At 42.1% G+C, this 21,284-nt stretch overlaps 3 pseudogenes; all 3 read left to right on the top strand.

Annotated features, from left to right (window-relative positions):
* The first annotated feature begins 892 nt into the window (after positions 1 to 892).
* Positions 893 to 1,273, top strand: LOC148032512 (S-adenosyl-L-methionine-dependent tRNA 4-demethylwyosine synthase pseudogene; annotated as a pseudogene).
* Positions 1,274 to 1,521: 248 nt separating this feature from the next.
* Positions 1,522 to 1,979, top strand: LOC148032511 (small ribosomal subunit protein eS21 pseudogene; annotated as a pseudogene).
* A 1,017-nt stretch (positions 1,980 to 2,996) lies between these two features.
* On the top strand, positions 2,997 to 7,432 carry LOC148032510 (uncharacterized; annotated as a pseudogene).
* Positions 7,433 to 21,284: the final 13,852 nt, after the last annotated feature.

Here is a 21,284-nt window from a genome sequence, read left to right as displayed (position 1 = left end):
GAGAGGATATTCAGCTAGCTATTGACTGGTTGAAGGTTGCTAGACTTAGAAATAAGGACATGTTTGACAGCAGGCATTGCTTACGGCGTAGAGCAATAGAAGAGCGAGACTAGGTATTAGTCTTTGATAGCAGCCTTGAAAATCAGCATACTGCACTTCGAAAGATGGTGAAAAGATGGTTTGGGCCGTACATAGTCAGACATGTCTTTGACAATGCAACATATGAGCTGACAGAATTGGACAGTGCTTAGAGTGCCCATTGCAGGAAAAAGAATCAATATTTTCAAGAAAATAGATGATGAGGATTATGCATTGGAAGAATTTGTAAGAGAAGAGCAACGAGAAGAAACTCCAACAGAAGAGACAGATGATATGATAGATAACCTTACTGATATACTAGAAATAGACAATGAATAGATTGATCTGTACGTGGATCTTGATGATAATAATCATGGGTAGTTGGCCCATCCGGAGGATGCGTAGGATCAGAGGGGGCCGATTTCATACTGCTGCGCATCCGAGGTGTGGAATCCACCAAAAAGTTTGTGTGTGTGACATTTGTTACTTTGTGCATACTTAGACATTTTGCTTTGCTCTGCCTGAACGTTTTGCCTTCAGTTGGTTCATGTTCAATTTCACAGAAGAGACAAGTGCTGTTTGGGAGTGAATCTGATATTTGTTACAAACAATTTAGACGGTGAATGGGCTATAAAATGTGTGCCATTGGACAAAGTCACAACTAAGAGGGCGAGGAGGATGCTGCAAACATTCATTTTATGGTATTGGAAGCCACAGGTGCATGGAGACAACACCAAGTTTGGCTTGTGCAAATAAATGTATCTTTTGTTGGAGACATCATACCAACCCTGTAGGAAAAACTTGGAAATGGAAAATGGATGATCCAATTGAAATTGTTGAGGCTGCACTAAATCAACACATCAAGATGATAAAACAAATGAAAGGTATACTAGGAGTCAAACAAGATCGATTGATGGAAGAATTAAATCCTAAACATTGTGCTCTTTCATTAGTGGGAGAACCAATAATGTACCCGAAGATCAATAAACTAATAGGGGAGTTGCATAAGCGTAGGATCTCAACCTTCCTTGTGATAAATACACAGTTTCCTGATCGAATTGAGAGCTTGGATCTAGTCACTCAACTTTATGGAAGTGTTGATGCAGCCAGAAAGGAGCGACTCAAGGCAGTTGATCACCCTCTATTTGCAGACTTCTGGGAACGATTCACAGACTCTTTGAAGGCACTTCGATAAAAGCAAGAATAATTGGGACATACCGCTATTTCCAGAAGGACATGCCCAACTATGGGGGTGATCAATCAGCAGAGATGGGGGGTGATCGAATTTAGGAGGGGAAAGACGATTTAAGGCAAGAAAGACGATGCCGAAAGTGACTGTGAAGGAGACATCCAAACTCAAGATAACGAAGAGGACACCTGCCACCCACCATAGCTCCCTCTTTGCCATTGATAATGTTCTTGTAGCCCTGAAACAGCAAGTTGATGCCGTCTCTTCCCTCGGTTCCTCCTGGAACCTCTCTGAAGACACTCTCTATAGCTAGTACAGCTCTACTTGCTGAGCCTTTGATGGCTGTATTCTGCAACGAAATGCAGGAGTAAAACGAAGAAGATGAACTTAAGAAGCTGACATTTTGCAAGTGCATTCCATGAAGAAGAGGGGAGGAGCATAAGGATGCTTCTATCAATCAATCATCAGGCAGAATGAGGAGGGCCAAAATGTCGACCTGTACATCCCGCGGAAATGCTTCTCAACAAACAGGTTGATCACCGCCAAGGACCATGCGTCAGTGTAGCTGAATGTTGGTCACCTCGATGAGAATGGTGTTTACACAAGGCAATTCACAACTTTTGCCCTCAGTGGCTTTGTTAGAGCACATGGTGATGCAGAAAGTGCACTAGATCGGTTGGCCAAAGCCAAGCTTGAGGTGGCCTCCCGCTAATCGCATACAACACATAGCTAGCAAACAGTTTTGATCTTGTCGTCAACGTGCATCCAGTTTTCATGCTAGTGGGATTCATTGTCCTCACAAGTGAAGCCATTCTGATGTTCAAGGGTGTTTCGGGTACAAAGAGTTATAAGAAGGCAATGCATCATACTATCCAAGCATTGGCTTTTGTTCTGGCTATAGTTGGCATTTGGGCAGCCTTTAAGTATCATGGTGCAAAAGGAATTGATGATTTCTATAGCTTACACTCATGGCTGGGTATTTCAACAGTCCATATGTTTTCTTTACAGTGGATTTTTGCATTTGTAATTTATTGGTATCCTGGTGTTGTGCCTGCCAGCCCTGCTCATCACGGTTATATATAAATCACAGTGCAGGATGTTTTCTCTGAATTGCTATAGCTATGGTGGTCACTATTGGGCAGCTCTGACTGAATCCTAGAGTTCTCAGCCATTAAAGAGACACAAAAGGGCAAAACAAACCAACTTGTGTCAATAAGCCAGTGTTTTTCTTCTCATGCTGGCATGTAAGAAGGATCTTCAAAGATCCATACGATCATTATAGCAGAAGGATCTACAAATGTTGCAGAATTAAATCCGGTGGCCTAGAACCAGTGGACTGATCAAATTGGAATTCATTTTTATTTTGTAAACATCTTGGCAGTAATAAAATTGTTACTTGGCATCATTTTCTCATCTTGCTCATTCGCTTGATTGATCTTCTATCTTGGAATTTCTCAAGGACCTCTGTGGTCACGACTTTGCATTCGAAAAACCTTCGACAACGCAGAAAGTCCTGGATCGCAAACCCTGTAACATTCCATGGGAGTGCCGGGCAGAGCTTTCTAGACTCTCTTTCCGATGGACTGCTAAGACGTGTCCTGAAAGAGAACAAGTGGACATGTTACAGGGGGGTCCCGCAGCCTTTGGTAAATAGGGGAGTCGATGTAAGGAGGGGGTCTATAGCCCCCGTCGATACCAGCTAACTCCGGGGGAATGGACCAAGCCACCAATGGAGTATACGCTGGACCAAAACAGGTCGCAGGGGGGAGGGGAGACTGCATTCAGAAGGGCCCAAGGAGGTGGTGCAGCGCCTGACATCCAGGCAATGGGGGTGGCTACAGACGACGGCCCAGGGCTTGTTTCGGCAGGATGGCGGGCGGTGACGTGAGTGAAATGGGGGGGTGTAGTCTTAGTCTCCTTCCCCGAGGAGGGGAGAAGCCCTCCCCCTATATATAGGGGGAGGGGAGGAGGTAGGTGGCATGGCCACCCCTCCACCTGGAGGTTGGATGCCTCCCCCCCCATCATCCACCACTCCCACTCTCTCTCCCCCTTCCCCGACTGCTGCCGGTGGGGAGAGAGGGAGTAAATTTTTTTTGAATTTAATGATTTAAAAAAAAAATCTTCTTCTTTTAAAATTTTAGGGGAGGGTTCCTATGGCCCATTACAGTGAGTGTGATCGAGTTTTTCACGTATATTCTACGTATACTTTGTGGATTTCTTTTTCACACCATTATTTAAAAAAATATGTTTTTTCAAGGTGTTTTGTGATATCTTTTTAGGTTTCTAAAGTATCATATACTACCACTTGAAAATACCATGCCCGAGTCTCATGATGATCTGTGACATGTTTTACCAAAGGTTGGCATGGACTACCACTTGAAAATACCATGCCTGAGTCTTGTGATGATCTGCGATATATTTTACAAAATCTTGAAAATATGTTTTTTCAAGGTCTTTTATGATATCTTTTTAGGTCTCTAAAGTATCATATACTACCACTTGAAAATACCATGCCCGAGTCTTGTGATGATCTGCGACATGTTTTACGAATGCTTGGCATGGACTACAACAATATCCATGTACGTGTCAATGATTGCATGCTATTTTGAGGAGAGTACGGGACTATGGAGACATGCCCAAAGTGTGGTGCTCACAGGTATCAACAATAGTTGCAAGGGCAAACCATCCCTCAAAAAGTTCTTAAACACTTTTTACTTATTCCCCATATACATCACATGTTTTGTACATCGAGCATGCACTACAAGATATAGGCCTTATACCGACGTTAAAAGTGAAAAAAATATAAATAAAGAAATTTACCCCCATCTTCACAAAAAGCGTCGTTATTGGCAACACTATAAAACAATTGGTATTAGCATCGTTATCAGCGTCGCTATTTGCTTTGCAACATTGATACCGATGCAAATAGCGACGCTAATAATGACATGTTGCGATGCTAATAATGATGCCAATAATGATGCGTGCAGTAAATTTGCAACGCTAATAGCGATAGTAACAGGGAAAGAAAAAATTATGACAGGGCAGCCAAATATAGTGCCACTATGTGCTTTATTTGGGCTATACAAAATAGTTTCTATACTCTGTACAATGCTCGTGTAAATAAAGACAAAAGTATACTTAAATCATAACACTGATACATGAAATAAATACATGATTGCATAATGAAAGCGACCGGTACAATCATGGCAAGATATCACTACTATATGGAAAATGTCTACACAGATCACGTGAGCAAAAAAGAAGGATGTGTGAGCTCCAGGGATCCAAGGGTGAGCTATAGATCATCGCCATCCAGAAGCTCGTCCCACCGCAAAGGAGCATCGAATGGACTCTACAAAAAAAGAAACAACTACACATCAGTCCACCGTACAATAATACATTTTAATTAAACATGATAACTACTGACAAGAAAGATGAGTGGCTTACAGGGTCGCCGCATCCATACAATCGGTCGATCAATGCAGTGAGACCGTGTCTCTCTGCAAATCGAGTCTCAAGGCCGGTCCGATTGCGATTTGTAATGGAGTGCTGCAAAGGAGACAAAATACTAACTGTTAGAAACACGATTGTCAGTACAAAGGATATTGCAAAAAAATAAGCAAGAAAAACAAAATAAAAACTTACAAAGTCCTCCAGATATGTCCTATGGCCGCCACTCCCAAGATGATGGACCACTCCAGCCTCTAGTCATGCCCTCGCTGCCTCGCACTGCTGTCTCAAATGTCCTAGAGAATCTGTAGCCTCCTCCCATAGTCGATGCCAGTCATCCATGTCTAGCCACTCGGGCTTTGTAAGCCCACTCTTGAGTGCCTTGCGTGCATCTGATAGTCTGTGTGACATATATGGATACATGCACTCCATCATCTAGCCCATAGAAAACCTATCTATTGCAGTACCGAAAACTCTTCATGCAAGGATGCTACTATGTAGTCCTTGCTCCCCTCCGGTATGTTTTTTCAATGATCCAAGATGTTGTGCCGAAAAACTTGTTGGCACAACTCTCTCATGCGCGAGCCATCACCCTCCTCCCCTCATCATTCATGATTATGGCTCTTGACTTATTATCTACACGGTAGGCATACCCCCTTTGGGGTATGCCTAAGATGGGTCCTCTCCCACCTACGACCACGCTCTTGGGCATATCTAGGAGACCCATGTACATTTGGTGTATCGACCAGGGTAATATCTATCGGAGTAGCACCCATAGGGGTACCACCTGCGAATGGCTAAGCAAAAGTCGGAGTGACTGGAGTAGACGTCCCCACAGGTGACGCAACTCCAACAGAACGGCAAGACGGAGACACCATGTCCGTGGCTCCACAGCAACCACCCGAGCCACACTCTCTGGAACTGCTATGAGAGCGAGGAGTAGCACCTGTATCCCGAGCTGACTATGGGCTCACTGCATTCGTATCTCTGCAGCATCCCCCTAGCCCTGAAGCACTCCCTCCATCTAGCCCAAGTCTAGAGTGTGAGCCTCGTCTATTCAAAACTAAAGCAGTGATCACGCCAAAGTAGATCTAGTTATAGAGTGGCTTAATGATGTCTGAGACAGCTCCTAATTCGCCATGTCTCTGAATCTTGCCATCTGATCTAGAGATATGCACATGAATATATCATGCAACTCCTCATCGCCCATCCCTCAACTCATCCTCATGATCTAAGTATCCACAAAGGTCACCTACTATCGTGCTGCTGCGCATCTGAGGTGTGGAATCCACCAAAAAGTTTGTGTGTGTGACATTTGTTACTTTGTGCATACTTAGGCGTTGTGCTTTGCTTTCCCTGAACGTTTTGCCTTCAGTTGGTTCATGTTCGACTTCACAGAAGAGACAAGCGCTGTTTGGAAGTGAATCTGATATTTGTTACAAACAATTTAGAAGGAGAATGGGCTCTAGATCTGCAATGAGTATAGTTTTCCCGAGCTTCTCAAGTTGTTTGCTTATGCTGAAGATACAAAAGGTGATGAGGCTTACACGATCTGTATTGTGGATACAAAGAGTGGTGATTTTGTGGGAAAGCATTTACATGGAGTCATTGAGTATATGGAATGGATTGACAATGAGCCTTCAGCATGTTTGGCTGATCCATCTTTGACAATGGCACCACTCTTTTGTTTCTGGAAAGAAGAGAGTGGATGTTTGGTGTCCTGCTTCAACTTCGAACCGTCAACCATATTATTGCTTCCAATTGCTTACTTGAACATTGGTTTCCTTGATTTTCTTAACGATTCGGTGGTCGTAAGCATCCCCCTCCCTTGAATCAAACTATGGTTTCTAGTCAGATTGCAGTATGTAGAGGACTTGGAGCTAGAAGAGTTTGAGAACATTCCTCTTCCAATTAATACATCCAAGAAAAGGCTTGGGTTTGGACAAAATATTTTTTTTGTCGAGCATACTCAGCCTTGGAGCTCTTAGTGTCATTTCAGTATGGGGACTCCCCTTTTTATTAGACAAGGTTATAATACCCTAAATGGAGTGGGAGGCAACAAGTTTTAGTAGCTTAGTGCTTGCATTCGTCCTAATTGGTTCATTAGCTTTGTTGCCCATTTTTCTTATCCCATCTGGACCAATGTGGCTTGCTGGAATGATATTTGGATATGGGTATGGATTCCTGATTATTATCGTTGGCACAAGCATAGGAATGTCAATACCTTTCTTTATTGTTTGTTGGCTATTCCAAGCAAGGATTCAGAGATGGTTACAAAAATGGACCAAAAGGACTGCTCTAATCAGAATAGCAGATCAAGGAGGATGGCTTCAGCAGTTCCGTGTGTTACTGATATTAAGAGTTTCACCAATCCCATACCCACTGTTCAATTATGCTACAGCCACAGCAAATGTGAAATATGGTTCATATATTAGTAGTTCATGTGCCATCTTAGTTCCAGAGGCCTTTGTCACCATTTACTGTGGCAGGCTTCTTAAAACTTTGGCTAACATGAAGAATGCAAGGGAACACCTCACACCATTTAAGATTGCCTACGATGTCATTGGCTTTATTGCGGCATTGCGTGTTACCATTGCCATAATAATTTACGGAAAGAATGCTATATATGAACTAGAAATCAAAGAGCAGGCAGAGAATCTACTGTGGAATTTTAATTTAGAGTTACAGATAATAGTCGTCTGGGACCTACATTAGAACACCACGAAGACAAGACTGAACAACTTGCAGAAACCCCTAATGTAACAATAGGGCTCTTCAAAGTGTCAACAGAAGGAGGTTCAGAAAAGAAAAGACAGAAAGGGAGTCGTGATGTAGATCGGGTCTATTTTCAGACATTGTGCTGGTAACAATAGGGAGGGAAAAAGCAGGAGACAATCGCATGGTGCTAACAAGTGAGGAAGCATTGCAGCAGGCTAAGGCGGCCATAATGAGAAATATCCCACCTTAAGACCTTATAGCAATCACTCCTGAAAAAGGGATTTATCTTTGACAAAATCATTAGACTAGAAAAACTCCACCTGGGGGGAGAAAAAGCAAGAACTACAAGCAGTAGAGGGAGTCTGCCATCGAAGAACAGAGAGGAGGATACAACTGACAAAATCAAGAGCTCTGGCTTCTGCTTTAAGCTAAGGATAGAGAGAGCAGCTTCAGAAGAAAGGCGCGCATCTTCTCATCTTCTTGAGATCAGGAGCTTGACAAGACGACACCGCCATCGAAAAAGCTATGGAATGGAGATCTGGTTGCTTTCCGGAATGTTGTCATATCCTTTGCGCACGCTGAGTTAGAAGAGGAGGAAGAAGAAGTAGATGAAGAAACAAGATGAAGATTAAGGACAATAATGTAAAGACACAATGAACATTTGTTTGCCTTCCATGACTGCTGAAGTCGGATCCTATCATTCATCCTTACTTTCATAACGTCTGCTGAAGCAACGAAGAAGAAAGAGAGGAAATCTTCATAACATCTGCTGAACAATGACACAGTAATAGCTTGCCCTGTGTTTATGTCAAGGGCTCTCTATGGAAAGAGGAAGAAAATTCCCACAGCAGAAGAACTGCTAGCTCTTGAGGTTCAAGCACAGGGCTCTGTCAGAACTTGCTTGGATGTTCTTTGCACAAGCTCTGAAGGTGCAGAGTTCTTTCAAACTGGATGCCTCAAGAGAGGCTCACCAGACCCGAGAAGTATCACCTTTGTCAACAGATTTGTAAAGTTGCAGGCTGATGGATCTAGTGTTGTACTAGAAGCTGATAAAGCAGGTCATTTTGCAAGTGAATTCCCTTTTCTATATGCCAAAGTTGGAGATTTTCAGGTTGAGGACATTGAATCACTTCTCAATGATTACAAAGAATTAGATTTTGAAGTATTATGCTCTTTGTAAAGCAATGGGGAGTATAACACCAGTGAAGCATACCAGTGGACTGATCAGATTGGAATTCATCTTGTATTTTGTAAACATCTTGGCAGTAATACAATTGTTACTTGGCATCGTTTTCTCATCTTGCTTATTCACATGATTGATCTTCTATCTTGAAATTTGTCAAGGTCCTCTGTGGTCGCAACTTTGCTTTTGAAAACCCTTTGACATCTTCGGTGAACACGACATGAAAGCGTCGCATTAAAAAAGATTCCAAGATGAGATACTTCAGCATCAATTTCAGCCCCTTCTACGATTCCTGCTTTGTCCTCTACTTCGACTCCATCATTGACTTATGCTTCAAGTACTTCTACGGATGATTTAAAGAAGATTTTGCAGAATATATCTATGTATATGCAACTTCAAAATCAATAGACACAATTGTATATGCAGCAACAACAGCAGTTACATCAACAATAGTTGTCTCAGTAAATGCAACTATATTTGGAGCAAGAGAATGCAATCAGCGTGACTAAGGCAATTGAAGCAGTTGAAAATGAAAAGAAGCTATTTGATGGCCGTAATGTATCGGCTTATTTGAAGACATATGAGATTAAGATGGGATTTTTTGGAGTACCGACAAGACTTATGAGTAAATATTTTATTCGCCTTGTCACACCTGCCTTGAGGGTAAAAGTGACTGATCTTTTTCGTCAAAATTCACATTGGCAATATTTTAAGAAGGCCTTGAAAGAGGAGTATTTTCTTGAGGACTTTGGGATGTCTACATAGCGCTCATTCCGAGAGTGGGTCTACATGCCAAACAAAGGTCTAGCTACTTCAGAATTGATACGAGAAAATAAAGAGAGATATAGTCAGCTTGATGCTATTGAACAAAGAGCATTGGATGTTGAGAAAGTTGAGCTTTTCTTGCAAGCTGCAGATCCTGCTCTTCAGGAAGAATTAGAAGAGCTTCTTGAGGATTGCACGAACCCTATGGGTCTTAAAACAGATTGGCAAGATGCCTAGGATGCAGTCTTGACTTTGACCAAGATCCGGATATGGAAGACCCGCCTACAGAATGGATCTATGACACCGACGTCGTCTTCTGCTCCTATGTCTACTTCTACCCCTATCATTTCTTCTCTTCCTCAGCCACTTACTTGGCCTATGCCAGTGCCTACTGTTTCTAATCCTCCTGTTTCTCCTATTCCAAGACCGATGTCATCTCCTTCTGCTCCAAAATCATCCACTCCTTTGGTTCCTTCCTCTCTTGATAACATAATCAAAGGCATAACGGATTTGACACTGGAGTCGGTTGAAGCAGAATTGGTGGGAAAATTAAAAGAGCAGTTTGCCTCGACCGCGCCTACTATTTCTTCTAGTGCTCCTAGTGCACCTAGGAGAGATCGAAGATGTATTTGGTGTGATAGTATGGACCATCAGCATTGTAGGGATTGTGAATCTTTTCAAGATGAAAGAAGGAAGAATTTTGTATTTTGGGGACAAGATGGCAAGATCTGGTTGACTGAAACAGAAACTCCACTTGCTACCAATTTTGGGAAAGGCGGAATGAAGAAATTAGTAGATGATATGGCTGCGCGTACTTCTTATGTGGTAGTTAGAGGAGATGCTTCTGCATATGGAGTCCAGATTGAGAAAGGTTCGGAGAGTCACTCAGCATTATGGACCTATGCTATAGAGACGGCAAACAAGGGGAAAATCCAGCAGACTGTTTTTACTAGTGCAGGTTCTAGCATTAGATCTGAGACATGTTGGGATTCACCTGTTGGACAACTACACTATTTATGCCTACTTGGCTAAGTCTCAGGGAGTAGATGTACTTGTTGAGGAGAAGCGTAAGAGAGATGAAGAGAATCCAAATGCAGCTAAAAAGACTAGAGGGTGTGAGTTTATTACTCCACCTACTGCAGGGTCGTCTTTGAGACCAGGGCCAGAACAACAAATGGAGGATGCTCAAAAGAAAAAAAAGAGGCAGGAGCCTAGACAGAGAAAGCAACTAGGATATAGATTAATGTCCTGTATTGAGACATCTACGGACATGAAGAAAATCTTTAGTGATAAGATACTTGGCAATGAGGTGACTTTTACTATTTATGAGGTTTTGGGCATCTCAAAAAGAGAGTGTCAAGATCAGTTCCAAGAAGTCCTGAAGAGGAAAAGACATACATTGCCTACTATTGATACACAGGGAGTTTTGATTGGGGAGTTGGATGAGGTTGAGGATGAGGTTATGGTCGAGAATGCTTCTGTTTTTCCGCAGACAGAGAAGAGGGTTTAGTCTATGCATTATGCTGAAACTGATGAGCCTATCTTGGTACTGCGCAGTCACTTTTCACGGAGTCATTGGGCTAGGGAAACTACAGAAACAATGGTAAAAATTGGAGAGAAACATGTGTCTTATGTTGCTTTGGTGGATCATGGTTCAGAGATTAATCTCATAGTTTGTGGAGTTTATGAAAGTAATAGATGGCCTATGGATGCAGAGCATGGGTGGTGTATGAGAGCCGCCAAAAACACTACAGGTGATTGTATGATGCATGTCCCAGTGTCAGGATTTCTATTGGAGATGTAGAGGAGGATTTCCATTTCTTTGTGCAGGATTCATGCTCTTACCCCATAATCCTAGGACAACCATTCATCATAGAGATGCGCATGGAGATGAAAGTAATGGATGATGGATTTGCTTATTCACAGATTCGCAATAAAGATGGCATGAGAGCAGTTCAGTTTATGACTATGTGTGTAAATCATGCAAGAAACAGAGATACTCTTCGAGATGCGCCTTTGCCCACTGTGAGGGATTCGGGTTTTCATTAGGTACCGCTGCTCCGTGAGACGACGGTGGTACAGAGCAGAGGAGATTGGAGTTCTCGCCTCCTGGCAGCAGTGTTTTCTCCACCAATTTTGTTGGAATTTCAGTAAACAGTTCGATGAGTTATCAGAAGATTTCTAAGTTGCCTAGAGTTGCCAAGCAGTACATATGTAGGAAGGAGAAAGATTTGAAAAATGTAGGTATTCTAGAGGATGACGAGCATATAGAAGGGATGTATGAGAGTATGGTTTGTGCGGATACGATGACAGAGATGGAAAATATGATGAAAGGTGATATGCAGAGTTGTCTCAGTAATGTATCAATGCAGTCCCTGGACATGCTTCATGAAATTTCAGATTTTGTGACACAGATAGAGTTAGAGGCTGAGGTGACTCAGCAAAAAGTGTTGAGAGCTGAAGAAATTCAGTAAACAGAGTTTCTGGCTGATTATGATCAGCCTACAGAGACACAGAGGGCTGAGAACTTTCTACCAAGAGAGTTTACTGCTGAAATATTTCAGCATCCAAAGTTTAGGGCTGTTCCTATGCAGTCCATAGAGTAGAGGGCTGAGGATACCACCACCACAAGAGGACAGAATTGCTGATTTACAGCATGCTTTGAGTAGTGCAAAGGATCATAATGAAGCTAGGGTTGACACGAAATACAAGATTGTGGATAAGAAGGTGAAGTCGGTAGCTGGACCACTTCCACCTAACAGTGATCAGCAAATAGAGAGGGTTGCCAAGTAGCCAATTTTGAGGAACCTAGAGCATATAGGCCATAAATTTTCAGCAAAGACTCTTGCTGAATTAAAAATTGAAAATTGTGATTTTTTGCTACCCTCTGAGAAGTAGCGCTTTCAAGATATGCTTGAGCGACATGGAAGGGGGTTTGCTTTCTTCTCGCATGAGATTGGATGTGTAAATCCAGCTATTGTTGCCCCTATGGTGATCTTTACTATTCCTCATAGTCCATGGAACCTCCAATCTATTCGAGTGCCTAGGGCACACCTGCCAAAGCTAGTTGACTTGTTGAATGAAAAAATCAGGATGGGAATCCTAGAGCCGTCATCTGCACCATACTCAAATAGGTGGTTTACGGTTCCAAAGAAGAATGGTACTCTCCGATTTATATAGGACATGCAACCAGTAAATAGAGTTACTATCAGGAATGTTGGTATAGGTCCAGTTGTGGATGAGTTTGCAGAAGCATTTGCTAGATGTTCCATCTATTCTTTAGGTGACTTGTATTCAGGATATGATCAGTTTCAGTTGGCCTTGGAAAGTAGGGACCTAACCACTATGAGAACTCCTATTGGGCTTGTCATGAACTGTACCTTACCTCAAGGTGCCACTAATTCTGTTGTCCATATGATGAATTCGATGCATAAGCTCCTTTATTAGTATATACCTCAGCTTACCATGCCTTTCTTGGATGATGTGCCCATTAAGGGATGTGCAGAAGAAGAGAAGAATGAGAGTCTAAATGAGCAGGGATGTAGATACTTTGTGGCTGATCATATTGCAGCTTGTGAAAAGATTTTGGTCAGGCTAGAAGAAGTGAACTTGACTTTATCAGGGCAGAAATCTATTTTTGGAGTAAATGAGGTTGTCATTGTTGGACATATGTGTGGGTATTATGGCAAGAAACCTTCACCTGAGAAGGTGGATGCTATAGGAAAGATTACGGAGTATTTTTCTACCACTTCAGAGGTACGGAGATTCATTGGAGCCTGTGTGTTTTACATGATTTGGATACCTCATTTTGCACACATAGCAGATTGTTTATATCAGCTGCTTTGAAAGGGACAGAAATTTTATTGGGATGAGAGCCACACTAGAGCCATGCAGAAATTGAAGAAGTTATTGTAGATTGCTCCTACTCTCAGGAAAGCGGATTATAATTGTAGAATGCCTATTGTATTGATAGTTGATACTAGTCCAATTGGCATAGGTTGGGCTGTGGGTCAAGATGATGCAGATGGAAACAGGTACGCTGTTCGGTTTGGGGCGAAAGTCCTAAATGAGAGACAAAGGAGGTATCCGCAAATCAAGAGGGAATTACTGGGAATTTTTACGACTCTCAAATGTGACTAGGAGTATTTTATTGGAGCCCTAGTTGTGGTAGAGACAAATTGCTTGCCATTGATAGGTATGATTATGAGTTGCTCTACTCTGGATATAGCTATCCTGAGATGGATTGCATACATCAAGTCATTAAATCCAGAATTTAAACACATAGCAGGGAAAGATAATCCAGTGGAGGATATGCTCTCTAGAGCCAGATATGATGATGAGGAGACACTACTTGCAGAAGAGGATGATGTAGAAATTTCAGCCACTATGGTTGATCATGTTTGCCATGTCTATGATATTGTGGCTTTCATAGAAGAACTCTATGTTGGAGATTGGTTGCAGATTGGCAAGTACCTTAGTACACTAAGCAAAAGATATGAATGGTGATGGGACCTGAAATGGGCCGGCACTGGCTATAGCACTAGTCGGACCTCATGCTCATGACACACAAACACCCTCACGGCCTCGTGGACCAGGAGCGTCAATCCAATGCTAAAGGACAAACCGTCCTAAAGCTTAATTCATGCGTTTATAGTTTATAGTCCAACATTTCCCATAAACTCCTCAGAGGGAGATCCCAAAGTACTTAGGCATAACGCCTCGTCACACACATATAGGAGGCACTCCACCGATTAATAGTCGAAGCCCCACTGCAGCTCTCCTACATCTCAGGGATTGGCCCTTTGATGGCTACTAGACATATAACACATACGAGCACCAACTCCTCTCAAGGTACCAATATTTTATGTTCTAGGATGTACCATTCCTCACAACAATTTCCCTTTAGGACCCAATGACTAACCTACAGCTTGGGGCGTCCTCTCATGCTCATCGTTGGTCACAACCTAAGGAAGACAGATGCCATGCATCCAGGAGGTTTTTCTAATATCTTTTAATTATTATGCTTAATGCAAATCATGTATGGCTATGTGCTCAGACAAAAGAAAAATCAGCATCGTGAATGGTGCATAAAGCATTCTTTCCATGAATTTCACTAACGCGTGTGCATTGAAAGGAGGCACCAAGCCATGTGCTCATGCTACCATCCTCTTTATTTAAACTGTTTCCTATTTGCCAAGTGTAATGCATAAATCAAATCTTTTCTTATCTTTCAATGTTTCAGCTCCTTTTCATCCAACTCTTAGCATTTTGCATCATTGATCAGTTAGATAGGGTTTCTAGGCATTTTTCCCTTTTAAAAGAATGATAAATACGCACAAAACATAGAAACAGGAACAAACCGAGACCAACCTCATGCTTTTCCATCGTTATACATTGTGCAAACATAGATATAATTTTCCCTAATTTTCCTTAGCCCATTTTCCATTTTTCCCTAATTTTAAACCCATTTTCTCTATTTTTGGATATTTTTCTCTATTTTTTAATAAAAATGACTGAAAATGAAAGTTGATTGTGGGCTGTAGCCCTTAGGTTCATTGACAGCAAAAACTTAGATTTAGTTGGTGTGACATATCATATTTCTCATTTATATAGCAAAAAATCCAATTTTACCCTTAAAACGCATGTTTTCATGTATTTTAACACTAATTCTGGCCATGTAGCCTTATATTTTCTGATTTTCAAAGCATAAACTGATCAAACTCATGGCAAACAATATCATAATGAACTTTCATCCCATATGAACAAGGTTTCATAAAGTAAATAGCATAAAAAGATCATTAATAACATTATCGCTTATTTTCAGGTCTCAGTTTCTTGGTCTTGATTACAGGACTGATTTCCAACATGCATTTAATGCTCAAAATCTTCAAGAATAGCACTCTTCATGTCTTCATTCATTTGAAAGCAATCTGGTCTCATCCGGACAAGCTTTCCTCCACCATTCTTCATTGGCTTCTTCCACACAAGAACAGCCCCTTAAGGGAGAGAGAGGGAGGAGAGAGAAAGACTAGAATTGGCTCTCTTCATTCAGGACACCATTGGACGGGTGAAGACAGGCGATAAGATCGGCCAAGAAGAAGAAGATCAGCCCCAAGATCGGTTGTATGGGGTACTCACAGTTTGTCAGCTCCATCTCTATCCATGGAGGCGCCATAAAAATGGTGTGAAGATGGCGCCCTCTTCTTCCATTCTCTCTCCACGTTTTTTCATGCTTCTTGATCAAAAATTTGAAGGGGGGGTTAAAATGTCCCAAAGGGCACCCCTTTTGGTCTTCTCCAATGTCCACCTTTTTATATCTGGCCCCATTTGTGGCCATTTCCCCGTCCGAGCTCCAAATCGAGTGCTATAAATTTCTGCACGTTCGGCTTGACATCCTGCATCGGCTGAAAACTCTTGACAACCTGCATGACAGTCTGAAAAATTATCAAAAATCAACGAGTGTCGCTCGGGCGCCTTTAAAGCACTTGAAGCTTAAAATCGTTCTAGCTGGAGTTGCCGCCTTCGATGTTGAATATTTTTCCCTTGATATTCCTAATTTTTAGCTATTTTTAAGCACTTCTCGGCATCAAAACTCTGCTCTCATTGGTGACCACGGAGATAGGGCGACTCAGCCCGTCGAATCCCACAGTAGACCTGCACAAAACAACCAAAGGAAGCATCAAGCTGATACAAAATAGATACATACTAAACCCAACACAATGCTCACCCTACCCCCTGACAAATTCAAGGCATGACATCCACAAGGAATAGGCCTAACATAATCTGATAAAAGGACCAAAGCTAGTCACTAACCAACTACTCCAACACGGCCAAACTAAAAAGAACTATCAAAGAGGTTGCCCTAAGTGGTGGTCTGAACTACCTACCTAACTAAGGACAACACAACCAAGAACTCCTACTAGGCGAGGATGCATATAGCCTGATCAAGAAGTATTTTCTTTCAGCACATTTCTTCTTTTAGGGTTTTTATTTTTCATACTTGGGCATGTAAAAAGGAGGGAGCTGAGCGTAGTGACCCAAGGAGAACAAGGCATCGGCCTCAAGACCAGTCTCGGTACCCAAGAACCTACCAAGCCCTCGCAAGATGACACTTAATCCTTTTTTGACGCTCACATTTATTTTCGCTCCAACCTTCCTTAATTTCTTCTTTTCTAACAAGAAGCCACCCCTAGGAAGACAAGGCATCAGCCCCAGGTCTGACTCGTCCCCAGGAACCTACCAAGTCCTCGCTAGGCGATGATCAACTGCTCAGAAATTTTCCTTTCTTTTCTTTTCTTGGATAGGGGTTAGAACCCCTTTTTACACACCTTTGTATATTTTTATTGTCTTTGAGATATTCAAGGTTTCTTTCCTCTTTATCATCATCATTTTTCCTCTACAGGCTTCTCTAACTGCCTCACAACTGAGCAAGAACTCCTAGAACGACTGCCTAGCAGGCTAGCAGAACAGGGTCACTAGAACTCCCTTCTAAAACAGGTCTTTCAATGCTTGGCAATGTCTTTACAGGAGGTAACGACTACTCAAACCTCCCTCAGACATACTTAACCTAAACTTGGGACTTCATGCCTTGGGACTCCGGTCACCAACAAGAAAATAAAAATCCCTTAGAAGCACACAAACACATATAGCACAACAACCACATTACTCATAAAGGAGAGATATCACCTGGATAGGGCCACGAGAAGCTTCCACGCAACAAAAGGCTCCTTCCAAGCTCTTCTTCGAACCTGTCTAGCACAAAACTAAAACAAGAAACCATTTAACCGCACCTGCACTAAATAGACAATTGGACCTCTTGGCCTAATGAAATAAAGCACTTCACCACAAAACTTAATCGGCCCTCTTGGCTAACGAAATAAAACATTCAAAACCTTGCAAAACGGGCTCTCTTGGCCTAATGAGATCAAATAGAATAGCACCTACACATCCTTCCCTGGAATAGCACAGATATACAATAATAAGCTCCTTTCGAAGGAGGAAAACCACAGGGCTCCTAGCCCTAAACTAAATGCATAAGGTTATGATCCATCCCTCCTGCATATATAGCAAGAGGTGTACGCATAACATGTTGTCTAATCAAAATATGGGTCCAGGATAATAACAGTAGATTGGTCTTGGCTACTCTTTGCATCACCCATATCAACCATCGTCTGCCATATATTGGATGCTGTGATAACATTCCCCACAAGCGACCAGGTCCTGTTTCATCATTGATCACAATATCCAAACTAGGACACGATTGAAGAAGAGGTTTTCCTCATAAGCAAGATTTGCCTGTGAATCCGCAAAGTGATTCCAGCAACGTGGAATCAGCTGAAAAGACACTCTCTCAAACTCTTCAAGTAGGGTCATAGCAGTTCGATGATACATACAAAGAATGGGATTCTGCACTATGTATGTCCCATCTAGCTGATTCAGGATCAACTAGGAATCCCCTTTTACTAACAACCAACAAATACCACCTTGTTTGGCAATATCCAGTCCCATAATCAAGGCTTTATACTCCGCCATATTGTTAGTGAATCCTACCCCGAGATAAGCAGCTAACTTTATCGTAACTCTTCGTCGGGGATCTCGGATTACTACTCCAACACTCCCTTTTTTATTAGGGCCCCTGGATGCTCTGTCAAAATATAATGTGTACGTCCACAATGGGTTTACACAGCTGGCCATCACGAACTCCTCTATTTGTAATTATGGTAATCAAAGTTTAGCATGTTGAGAGGATGAACTGATGGCTCCATCCCACCTCCTTCATTGAACTCAACAGGGATACTTGTCAACAGTCGTAAGTAGTGATGGCAGAAGACCTTGATCTCCCACACAAAGGTTCTGTCTTCTTGCTCAATCACTTTGTATCCTTTGCTCCACCAGATAAGTTTCCCCTGATGGTATCTATGCTCCAGATATGGGTGCTCCAAATAAGGAATCAACCGTCCCATCAACCGGTTTTAAAGCTCTTTTGCATGTCTCAAATCATCCCCAGCATGGACCTGCAATGCATTTTCTTTGTATTAGCATACTTAGAAATAATAAGGTTTAATCTTATTAAGATTAACCTTATTTTTAAACTCCACTCCCTGTAAATCAGCTAATAGAGCCGTAGACCTATTTTTCCGGAGCCTCACAATCTTGTAGGGACCATCCCATTTAGGTTCCAACTTCCCTAGAAACAGCTCCCTATGCGCATCGTAATAGAGGACTAATTTCCCTTTTTTAAATGTATATTTCTTTGCTCTAAGGTCATGCAACTGCTTCATCTGACGCTTGGCTGCCTCCTGGTGTAATAAGCTCTGCAACTTTAGCTCATCCAGGTGGGCTATAGTCGTGAAACATTCAAAAAGGGAATCCTCATCTCCCAAAGAGTGGTTAATTGCAAACCGTATGGTTGGCAACTCGATTTCAAGGGGTAACACACACTCTTCCCCATAAACCAATTTAAATGGAGTATGGCTGGTAGCTCGCTTGAATGTTCTATTGTACGCCTATATTGCCACATACAACTTCCTGTTCCAGTCTCGTTTCTTCTCAGAGACTATCTTAGACAAGATACCCACAAGCTGCTTATTAGTACTTTCGACTTGTCCATTTGCTTGCGGATTATAAGGAGTCATTTTATTATGCTTGATTTGCCAAGCTTCTGTCAGGCTTTTGATCACTTTGTTCAAAAAATGGGTTCCACGGTTCGACACTAATTCTTTCGCTGGACTGAATGCAGTCTCTTTTGCATTGTCCTGCCTCGTCGCCCGCATTTCTAACCATTTTGTAAAATAATAAGTGGCTACTATAATGTACCTCTTATGAGTAGTAGACGATGGGGTAATAGGATCCACAAAATCAATGCCCCACTTCTCAAATGGAAGGATAGCCATGATAGGCATAAATGGGCGTTTCCTATTCTCTCTACTGTCATGTCTTTGATAGGTATCACATCTCTTAACATACTCAAAGGAATCTTGGAAGATGGACCGCCACCAATACCTAGCTCTTAAAGCTTTCTGCGCCATCAACCATCCTGCGAAGTGCCCTCCACATGTAGAGTCATGACACTCCTCCAAGATGAAAGGAACCTCGTCAGACATCACACATCGGCGGTAGATATCATCAACACCCTGCCGATATAGTGTCCCTGCGATCAAGGAAAACTTCAATGCCTATTGTTTGATTTTCCTCTTTTCAGACTTTGAGAAACCAGCTCCCGTCTCTCCTGTTTATAGATAATGCATAATAGCAGCATTTCAAGATGGGATAGAAGCTGTATCAATTTTAAACATTTCCTCAATATCGCTTCCTTCAGGCAAAGTCTCTTTCGGCTCCTCGAAATCCACAAGGCATTCCACAATACCCTGCAACCTCAGTGGCTTACTCTTAATCTCATAATCGAACTCCTGCAAAGTGATTAACCACTCTGCCAAACGATCAGGCGGCTGCAGCTTGTTCATAAGAAATCTAAGTCCTTCCGCCTTTGTATAGAATACTACCTTTTCATAGAGGATGTAGTGCCTGAATTTCTTAGTCCCAAAGACCATCGCAAGACACAACTTCTCCATGTAGGTATAATTGATCTCTGAAATGCCCAATTTTCGACTAGCAAAAGCTATCGGATGATACCACTTTTTCTCCCAGATTTGGGCTAAACAACTGCTGATACTATGCATGGTGGCTGCTGAAAATATGTAGAATACCTCGCCTCTTTTAGGTGCTTTTAAAACGGGTGCTTTTACTAGCTCCTGCTTCACATCCTCGAAAGCTACCTTACAAGGGTCGCTCCACTCAAATGAACAACTAAAGGATAATAAGTTCGTTAATGGCAACGTTCTTTCTGCCAAGGCATTTATAAACCTCTGATAGTACCTTATCGATGACAGAAAGCTACGCACCTCTTTCGGAGTTGTGGTGGACTCATAGCGACTATAATCTTGATCTTTTCAGGGTCAGTTGCTATCCCTACTGAACTGACCATATGGCCTAGCAATAGCCCATAAGGTACTCCAAAGACACACTTCCGTGGGTTAAGAGCGATACAAAATTGTCTGCAGCGCTCAAAGCACTTTCTCAAAATAATCAACATCCCCCTTACAGTGGCTGCCCCTAGGTCATCAATAAATACTTTCAACTCATCTGGGGAGATGTCACCAAAGGTCATGTCTGCTGTTCGTTGCCACGATCCAGGTGCATTGCATAAACCAAAGGCCATCACATGGTACGCAAAAGTACCAAAGACCATAATAAAAGTTGTTTTTAACTTGTCCAATCTGCAATTGCCATCTGGTTGTATCCTGCAAAGCAATCCATGAATGAATATATTTCCCTACCCGCTAATTGATCCAAAATCTGATCAATAAATGGCAACGGGTAGTAATCTTTAACCGTCTGCTTATTCAGCTCTCTAAAATCCACACATAATCGAATCTGGTTGTTTTTCTTCTTCCTGATAACAACTGGTGAACACCATTCTGTGTGTTGTACAGGGAAGATTAGCCTAGCTTTCCTTAACTTTTGCAACTCCTCAAACAGCCCGTCCCTCAATTCAAAAGGCATACGCCTTACCTTCTGACGCATAGGACCACTGCTTTCTTTTACAGGAATAGTATGAACAGCCAGGCTGGGAGGGATGCCTCTCAGCTCATCATAACTCCAAGCAAAGATATCGCAAAATTCTTGAATCAAGGACACATAGTCCTCCCTTTTTGCTGAATCGAGCATGGAACCTAATTTAATTGGCCGTGAATCATTCAGTGTGCCAAGGTCTAAATCAATCACATCTGCATCTCTTATCCTATCTTGCGGTTCTATCGGCTCATTTAGAGTTATCTTATAGATATCCTCTTTAGTGGACCCCTCTTTAGATTCATCGCTGGATGATGTCTCACTACCAGA

The sequence above is a fragment of the Lygodium microphyllum genome, chromosome 8 (genome assembly GCF_053477565.2).
Source record: "Lygodium microphyllum isolate KBCC chromosome 8, Lygodium_microphyllum_v1.1.10, whole genome shotgun sequence".
NCBI lineage: Eukaryota > Viridiplantae > Streptophyta > Polypodiopsida > Schizaeales > Lygodiaceae > Lygodium > Lygodium microphyllum.
This window is presented reverse-complemented; position numbering and strand designations above follow the sequence as displayed.